Source organism: Mesoplodon mirus (genome assembly GCF_964341445.2).
Source record: "Mesoplodon mirus genome assembly, chromosome: 3".
Taxonomy (NCBI): Eukaryota; Metazoa; Chordata; class Mammalia; order Artiodactyla; family Ziphiidae; genus Mesoplodon; species Mesoplodon mirus.
The window spans coordinates 37812208-37820385 of record NC_138978.1 but is presented as its reverse complement, the minus strand read 5'-3'; the positions used below and the strand labels follow the sequence as shown (position 1 = coordinate 37820385).

The following is an 8178-nucleotide window of genomic DNA, read 5'->3' as shown; positions in this document are numbered from 1 at the left end:
TTTTGTTTTGTTTTTGTTTTGTTTTTTGCGGTACGCGGGCCTCTCACTGTTGTGGCCTCTCCCGTTGCAGAGCACAGGCTCCGGACGCGCAGGCTCAGCGGCCCTGGCTCACGGGCCTAGCCGCTCCATGGCATGTGAGATCTTCCTGGACTGAGGCATGAACCTGTGTCCCCTGCATCGGCAGGCGGACTCTCAACAACTGCGCCACCAGGGAAGCCCCAGGGTGATCTTTTGAAAGCATGAATCAGATCATATCACTCCTCTGTTTGAAGCCCTGTGGTGGTTCCTCTTTAGCCAAGATCCTTACAATGGCCTACAAGACCCCACTCTCTGACCTTATCTCCTATTCCTCCCTCATTTGCTTACCCGGCTCCAGTTGTCCTGGCCTCCACTATTTTTAACACTTCCAGGAATACTTTCACTTCAGGGCCTTTCCACTAGCTGTTCCTTCTGCCTGGGACACTCTTTCCCATACAATGCATGGCTCACTCCCTCACCTCTTTCAAGTTTCTCATTAAAGTCACCTTATGAATTGGGCTCTCCCTGAAGGCTCTATTTAAAATCCCATTCTATAAAACTGGAGTTGGAATAACTGTTATGAATCTACCTTCATTTCTCTTCCACTAAGTCTTCTTTGCTACCCCTATTACTTTGCTCTACGAGTCTAGATTTTTTGGATAACTGCCCCCTCTTTTCCTCTAAATATTTTCCTTTCTCCCTTCCTTTTGCTCCAGGCAGATCTAAGGCCATTCACCTATATTAATGCATGAGTTTACTTGACGAAAGAGGTGAGGTGTATTGAAACAGAAAAAATATGTGTTCTCAGCTGAGGAGAAGCTGGAAAGGGAGTTGGACTCAGAAGACATTAGGTTTGAGTCCTGGCTCAAGTTTTTAGCCCTCTCAGCTTCAATTTCATCAGCTGTAAAAATGAACACAGGAGTCCTACCTTAGGGACCTGGTGAAAGCACTGAATGAGAGGTCAAGTGAAAGCACCTGGCATGTGGTGTCTACTAGCTGCAGAAGCTTGGCTTATTCTCCACTGAAGCCCCAGCACCTAACGCATGGTTCAGTTGAAGTAAATGAACACATTATTGATGAAGAAATGGTTGATGTTAAAAAAAAAATCCCACCCCCCCTACCTCCAGTTTTCCTCATACCTCTTACCCTGGTCTATTTTTTTCCCCCATAGCACTAAACACCTTCTATCACACCAAATTCTTTTCTTGTTACGTTTATCATCTTTCTCTCCATACTCAGATGATATCTCTAAGAGGGAAGGGTATTTCCACCCTGCCCCGCTCTTCTATTCACTGATCCAACCCAAACACTAAAATAGGGTCTGACAACCTTAGTAGTGATCAGCAAATATTTGTTGGATGAATGAGTGAATGAGTCTTTTAACCTTCAGAATCTAGCTGGAGTCTTACGTAGAAAAGGAATATAGGAGTACTTTGAATCCCCAGTGCCTAGAAATGCTTGGTAAATGGCAGGTGTTCAATGTTTGCTGAAGCCATTGGGTACTCAGCTCTTTACCGGAGGTCTTCATCTGATCTATATGAGACTACATCAAAAGAGGTTCCCAAGGTCAATTCACTCAGGCCTCTCCTTTTCATCTCGTCCAATCAACCTAGTATTCATCTAACAAATTATCTGAGTTTTCAAATGTTGAGTACCTACTATGAGTTCAAAAGCATGCTTGGTGCTATATGTGACTAACGCGAAAGAAGCAACAGCAAGTAATAAGTCTGAATGTAATTAAATGTGAAATTACAGGGCAGATTTGCAGTGCTGATACTTTAGAGAAAGAATCAGTGAAGACGGACTAGAAGTAAATTCCAAAGTTCACAAGTCGCCCAACTACCCTTCTACGCGCTCCACCTGTTGATAGCAAGGACCATAACCTGGGCAGCAGCTTTAGAATCAGAAGGTCTTTCAGAGTTACAAATCCTTTGTTTTAAGGAGTAGGAAACCAAGGCTAGGCACGGGAGAGGCCTCGGCAGAGATGGGTCTAGAACCCGGGACCTGTGACGTTCTGGAAGAAGTGTCCTGAAGGTCCAAGGTGCCTTTGTGGGGGTCGTAGAATCCGTGGTGCCCGGTCTTCCGGAGAGGCTAAGGTGCCTATCACTAAGGTGAGGTGGAGGGTGTTAGGGGAGAGGTCACAAGGCGCCATTCCCCCGGGGAACGGGACCCCGGAATCCCTGGGCAGGATCCCAGGCGGAGGTCCCTGCTGTCCTCAACTAAAGAGCCGCCCCCGCCGCCCTCCCTCCCCGGCCGCCACTCTGAGGAGCAGAGACCTGGTTCAAGCCATCATCCCCGCCCCAAGTCCCTCGGAGGTGCCGGCGGCTGGCTGATACCCGCAGCACAGAACCAAGATCCCAGGAGTCCCAGGGCACTACTTGTTTCAGCGGAGGGATCACAAGCGCGATGCCACGGCTGTGACCGCGGAGGAGTCGTGACGCCGCTGACGCCGTGCCGGTGGCGCAGCGACGTCGCAGGAGGCGGGGGCGGCGGCGGCAGCTGCGGCGGCGGCGGCGGCGGCGGCGGGGGCGGGAGGGGGAGCGGGTTGGGAAGTAGTTCCGGGTGCGCGGCCCCGGATGTTGGCTGCTCCCGCTGCCGCCGCCGCTCTCGGCGCTGCTCCGGGCCTCGGCCGCTCGCACCAGGCACCGCTGGGACGTTTCCCGGGGGGCGGAGACGCACACAGCGGCCGGGGGCTCGGCCGGGCCGTACCGGCCTGCGTAGCCTGAGGTGAGCACCAGCTGCCGGGGTGGTCGGGCCGGGACGGCGGGCGAGGAGGCGGGGCCGGGGCATCTCCCGGGACGGAGGTAGGGGCTGCTCTCCTCGAGACGCCCTCTCCCTTCTCACAGCCGCGGTCGCGTCGCGGGGCGGGCGGCGGGCGGGGCGGGGCAGGGGGCCCGGGCCCAGGCTGAGGCCTGGCGGGCGGCGAGGGCTGGGTCGCTCCCTCCCCCGCGGCGCTTCTCAGCTGCTGCTGCTCCTCAGCGGGGAAGCGGCGGCTCCGCGCCTCCCGCCCCTCCCCCAGGCGGGGCCCGGGGGAGCCAGACTGGGTTCCCGGGGGCGTCGAGTCCGAGGACAGTGGCCGTATTCCCTCCGTGACCTGCCGCTGGCCTGGGCTAGCCCCCTTTCCCGGCACGATGCAGCTTCTTCCCTTCAAACTCCGGGGTGCTTTTCGGCCGGCGAGGCGGCCAGTATCTCGCGCGTCGGGGGTGCCCTTCGGGGTGAGGAGGCCCGTGCGGGGGCCTGCGTTCCCACCCATCCTGTCGCCGTGTCCTTTACCGGCATTGGGCAGAGGCAGCCGTTCCATGCGGACGTGTTGCTGTCCTGTGTGTGTTGCATCCTGCCCACGTGGTAGGGTGTCTCCCCCCCCCCCCTCCATTTTTGCAGCTAGTGAGGAGGGAGGTTAAAGTGGGGTGGTTTTTACTCAGATTTCCTCCGGGTGGCGTGGAAGGTGTTAGGGTCAGTTTGCTTTGCCGAGGCGTACTGTTGGTCAGCTGCAAGAAGCAAGACTTGTACTCTCTGAAATTGAGACCAGTAGGGGACTTGGTTTCATTGACAATCTTCCTCCTTTTCCTTTAGCTGCTCTTGTTCTTTTCTCTACCATTTAATCCTAAAGAGAGAATATTAAGCTTTAGCTGCTGATGCATTGAGGTGCATAGTTTTCACTTCTCCATTCTACTTTTTGTGTGTATGGTTGGCGAAGGGTTTTCTTTTCTGTGTTGTGCAATCCACGTCTCAGTTGTTCCTAGTTGGATTCCTGAATGAGCTGAGTTGGGCTGGCCAGGGAGTTAGAGATTGGTGGGCATATTCCTTGTCTTTTCCTAACATTTACTTTATTTTTTCTTTCTGTTTTGTTTGCCAGTGAAGCAGGCGTGCATGTCATGGATGTGTTACATGCATAGCTCTTTATTTGCAAGGCAGCACTAGGTAGTTTCACTGAGTCACTCATTTCGTGGGACCTCTTTTATTTCACTTTTCCTCTCTTTCTGTTGAGTATCATTGCACTCTCTGGTTTTTGAAACTGTTTTTGAAACGTGTTTTGAGTAGTTTCTTTCCTTAATGTCTCTTCCAGGTTAAGGTTTCCATCTTCCTGTGTTTTGCTCTTTTGTGACCACAGATTGCTCCCTTAACTGGGAACAGGACACGGTAGCAATGAGAGAAGCCTTGTATTCCTCCTAGACTTTAGCAGATATTTATAGAAAAGCAATAACTCCTCTCTGTTTTTCTCTTTGGGTAGCATCTAGAGATTTGATTGAATTTTTTAGTTTTTTAGATACCTGTTTTCTTTTTGTGTTTCTTGGAGTTAAGGTGAATGATTTTCTTGGTTTTGTGTTGCTGAAGATGCTGGGGTCTTCCTCATGCTTTTATTAGGTATTTTATTGGATGGGGTCAGGACATGTTTATTTTGGCTCTTTTTGATTCATTAGTTTGGTGAAATGAAAAATCCTCATATTTTGAAGTCACTTTTTAAGATTCCAAAATAGCCAGTTCTCACTTTTTCTTGGTTTTTCACATGTGCATTCTCTTTGCGTGTATGTTTGTTTGTTTTTTCTTTTGTCTAGTACAATTGTTAGTATATTCTCCTTCTAGGTATGTAAAATAAAAATATTTATATACAGATTCTGTCCACCCTCACCATGGTAAGTATGGGTGGGGCAGTGGAAAATAGAGAATGCTGTTCTGATACATTCTGAGGCATATTTATTAAGTCAGTCAGCATTTGTGTACTTCTGCAAAATACAGTGCTACGTGTGAAGTGGTCTGTATGAAGAGACACAAGGAATAAAATATGTGGTTTCTTCACACTTCTGTTGGGGAAACAACATGTAACATGCATCATTCATAATTCCAAACAACATCAAGCTCCTGGTTGGGATAACAGTGCAGCCACAGTCAAAGATATAAGTGAGATTTGGAATTTTCAAAGGGCAAGAGATGTATTTAGTGAAGGGATATTTGCAAAGATATAGACGTGGCAATGTACAAAAGATATTGAGCAGTTTGACTGGCATAGGGAATCTGTATTGGTGAATAAGAATAAATGAGTTTACGCTTGGTGAGTGTGTATTGGTGGAGGGCCTTATTAAGGATATAGGGTTTAATTTGATGGGGTACCACAGTGGGTTCTAAAGATTGAGAGTAAGATGATGCATATTGTTCCTGAGGACGGTTTTCATAATTAGTTGAGTGTCCTGGAGTAGGAAGACTGACTAGAAGGCTCTTGGAGAATTTTAGGAACAAGATGATGAGGGTCTGAGATAAAATGGTGATGTTTGGAATAAAATAATAGCTAGCATTTATTGAGTACTGTATGCCAGGCACAATGTTCTAAGCTATTTACATGTATTTAACTCATAAAGTCTTCATAATAAGGTCTTATTATTCCTATGAAGAAACCGAGTTACAGAAAGGTTAAGTAACTTGCCCTAAATCCTATAGAGAGTAAGCAACAGAGCCAGGATTTGAACCCAGGCAGTCTTGCCTTTGAGCTTATGCATTTAATCTTTATATTGTCCTATGAAAGAGTGTATAGAATATATAAGAGAATGTATGTTTGAGTAAAAATTAATTTGAACTTAGTGATGATTGAATGTTTGCCAAGGGAAGAGAGCAAATTAAACATTAAAAGATTAAAGCCTAGAATCCTAGGAGAATGGCTGATAATGATGAGGAAATTAGGAAAGTGTCACTGTGAAGATAAATGAGCTAAGGTGGGCTATGGTCAGCACTTCGATTGTATACAGTCAAGTTTTCAATAAAAGGCTAGTCTTTTGCAACTCCCGATAGCCTTTTCTCCTTGCTGGTTTTGCTCTGGAAATGCAGGCTAGTTTAATATTAATCTAAGCAAAACAATTAGAAAAACAGATCTATTCAAAAGAAAAAATATTTAGGAATTATTTTGGTTGAGTCATACCACTGCTTCCCAACCTTAGTGAAGATAATCAAGATTTGAATAGAGGAATCCTGTAGTATATCACTATAAGATGAACAGAGATGCAATGTAGATTGTGCACTTACCAGGGCTGTATTTGGTAGTAAAAAAAAATACGTGAGTAGATGAGTGTTGGGAGATCAGTAGCATGATGGCGAAAGAACTTTGACGTTTGGAACTGTGGGTGACCTTATAGGCTAATAGGTAAAGCATTCTGAGAAGAACCAGGAAGTACATCAGTGCCACAGAAGCCAAGGATAGTGTGGTAGACAGTATCAGATGTAGTCTCAAAGTTCAGAAACAATGATCATGATGAAAAGACTATTGAACTAGGACCAGGAGGTGATTTGTAACCTTAGAATTTTGAAAGGAAGGATAAGAAGAGATGCCCAGATTTGCTTTCCACGGAAGGCTTTGTAGAGATGTTGTGGTCTGGTGTGGTAATTCTTAGTATTTTCTCCTATTGCTTCCTCCATTCCCATTCTTGTCCACATGTCCAAGCTACTCAAATATCAGAAAACTCACTTTTTTTCTTTAAAAAAAAAAAAGAAATGTGTTCTAAAGCCAGTGATTTTATACTTTCTCTCACACTTTTTATTCTTTTTTTAAACAGTTTTACTGAGATAATTCACATACTATACAATTCACCCATTTAAAGTGTACAGTTCATTGATTTTTAGTATATTCACCAAATTGTGCAGCCATCACCACAATCATCATCCCAAAAGAGCAAGTCTGTAACCATTAACAGTCACTCTCCATTTCCCCCTCATTCCCCAGTCCTAGGCAACCACTAATATACTTACCATCTCTGTAGATTTGCCTATTCTGAACATTTTGTATAAATGGAATCATACAGCATGTCGTCTTTTGTGTCTGGCTTTTTTTCACTTAGCATAGTGTTTCAAGGGTTATCCATTCCTTTTTACTGTTGAATACTCCATTGTATGGCTCTACTACCTTTTATGTATCCACTTATCAGTTGATGGACATTGGAGTTTCTTACTCTTAAAAATCTTATCTTCATTTTAATCTTCACCCTGCCAACTCCATCCCTCTCATGGCTTGTCTTTTAGATTATAACCTCTACTATGCATTCTGCTAGGCACTGGGGATATAAAGATGAGTACGACATGGCTTTTGAACATTCATATGGTGTGTTTATGGTTTACATATGTTTTCTCATGTGTTATCTATTTTATCATGCAACAACCCTGTGATGTAGGCAAAGCGTTTTTTAAGATGAATAATTTTGAAGTTTAGATTAGGTGGCTTGCCCAAGATTGCCCAGTTAAGTCAGTGTTGGAGCAATTAGATCATCTAAGTGCATGTCCATTGCTATTTCCACTTCTCTACGCTGCTATTCTAACTTAAAGGAGCCTCTTGTGAATTCCTGGAGAATTAGAGAGGTTGGAAAAGCCCCTTGCTTAGGGAATCAGTAACTTGTAATGTTTGATCTTCAGGACATAAAATGAGATTTTTTCTTACTGCATTCTGTCACCTGTTTGTGATTTAGATAAGTCATTTCATATTTCTGCCTTTCAGAGCTTTACTGGGGATTAATGAGATGATGGTGATAGTGGTAGTAGTAATAACAATAGCTAATATTTTCTGAGGCCTTAGGATGGGCTCAAAAGTGTTCTAACTATTTTTCATTTATTATTCATGTAATCCTCACAACAACTCTAAAAGGTAGGGTTTTTTTGTTATCAAAAATTTACAGATGAGGATACAGGCATAGAGAGGTTAAGTAACTTGCCTAAGGGTATGTAGCTAGGGATGGAAGAACCAGGATTTGAACCCCTGCAGTCTATTTTCAGAACTCAGAGACTCTTAATCACTGTACTGTTAACTGTGTTATGAATTAATAGAGGGTATTATTTCAAGTAAGGGTATGACCAGAACATGAAGATTGGATTTTGAATGTAGTTGGGGAAACAAACAGCAAAATTAAGTTGACATTGCATCCACATTTCTTTTAAATATCAATCTAACACTTCAGTGTACAGAGATACGTGTTGTGTAGGCATCCAGGTACATTTTTTTCTGTTTATCCCTGCTAATAGCCTCTCAACTCAGAAATTGCATTATTTTCAGTACTCTTCACTGTCAGCTTTGTTAGTCATTAGCTTTCCACATTGCCGCTATTCAGAAACCTTGGCTTAGGACAGCTGAAGCTTACTTTAACTTCTCCTGAGCCTCCCTTTAACTGTGAATCTTTGTTTTCCATTTTG

General features: G+C 44.9%; 1 protein-coding gene across 2 annotated transcripts in view; it reads left to right on the top strand.

Annotated features, from left to right (window-relative positions):
- Window positions 1–2563: 2563 nt before the first annotated feature.
- FOXJ3 (forkhead box J3) overlaps window positions 2564–8178 on the top strand; it is a 136647-nt gene continuing 131032 nt past the window's right edge. The window contains exon 1 of one of the 2 annotated variants that reach the window (XM_082614039.1): window positions 2564–2745. The gene's annotated coding sequence lies outside the window, so the exon portion shown is untranslated. The remainder of the gene's footprint in view (window positions 2746–8178) is intronic. The other variant, XM_082614038.1, reaches the window with a different exon arrangement.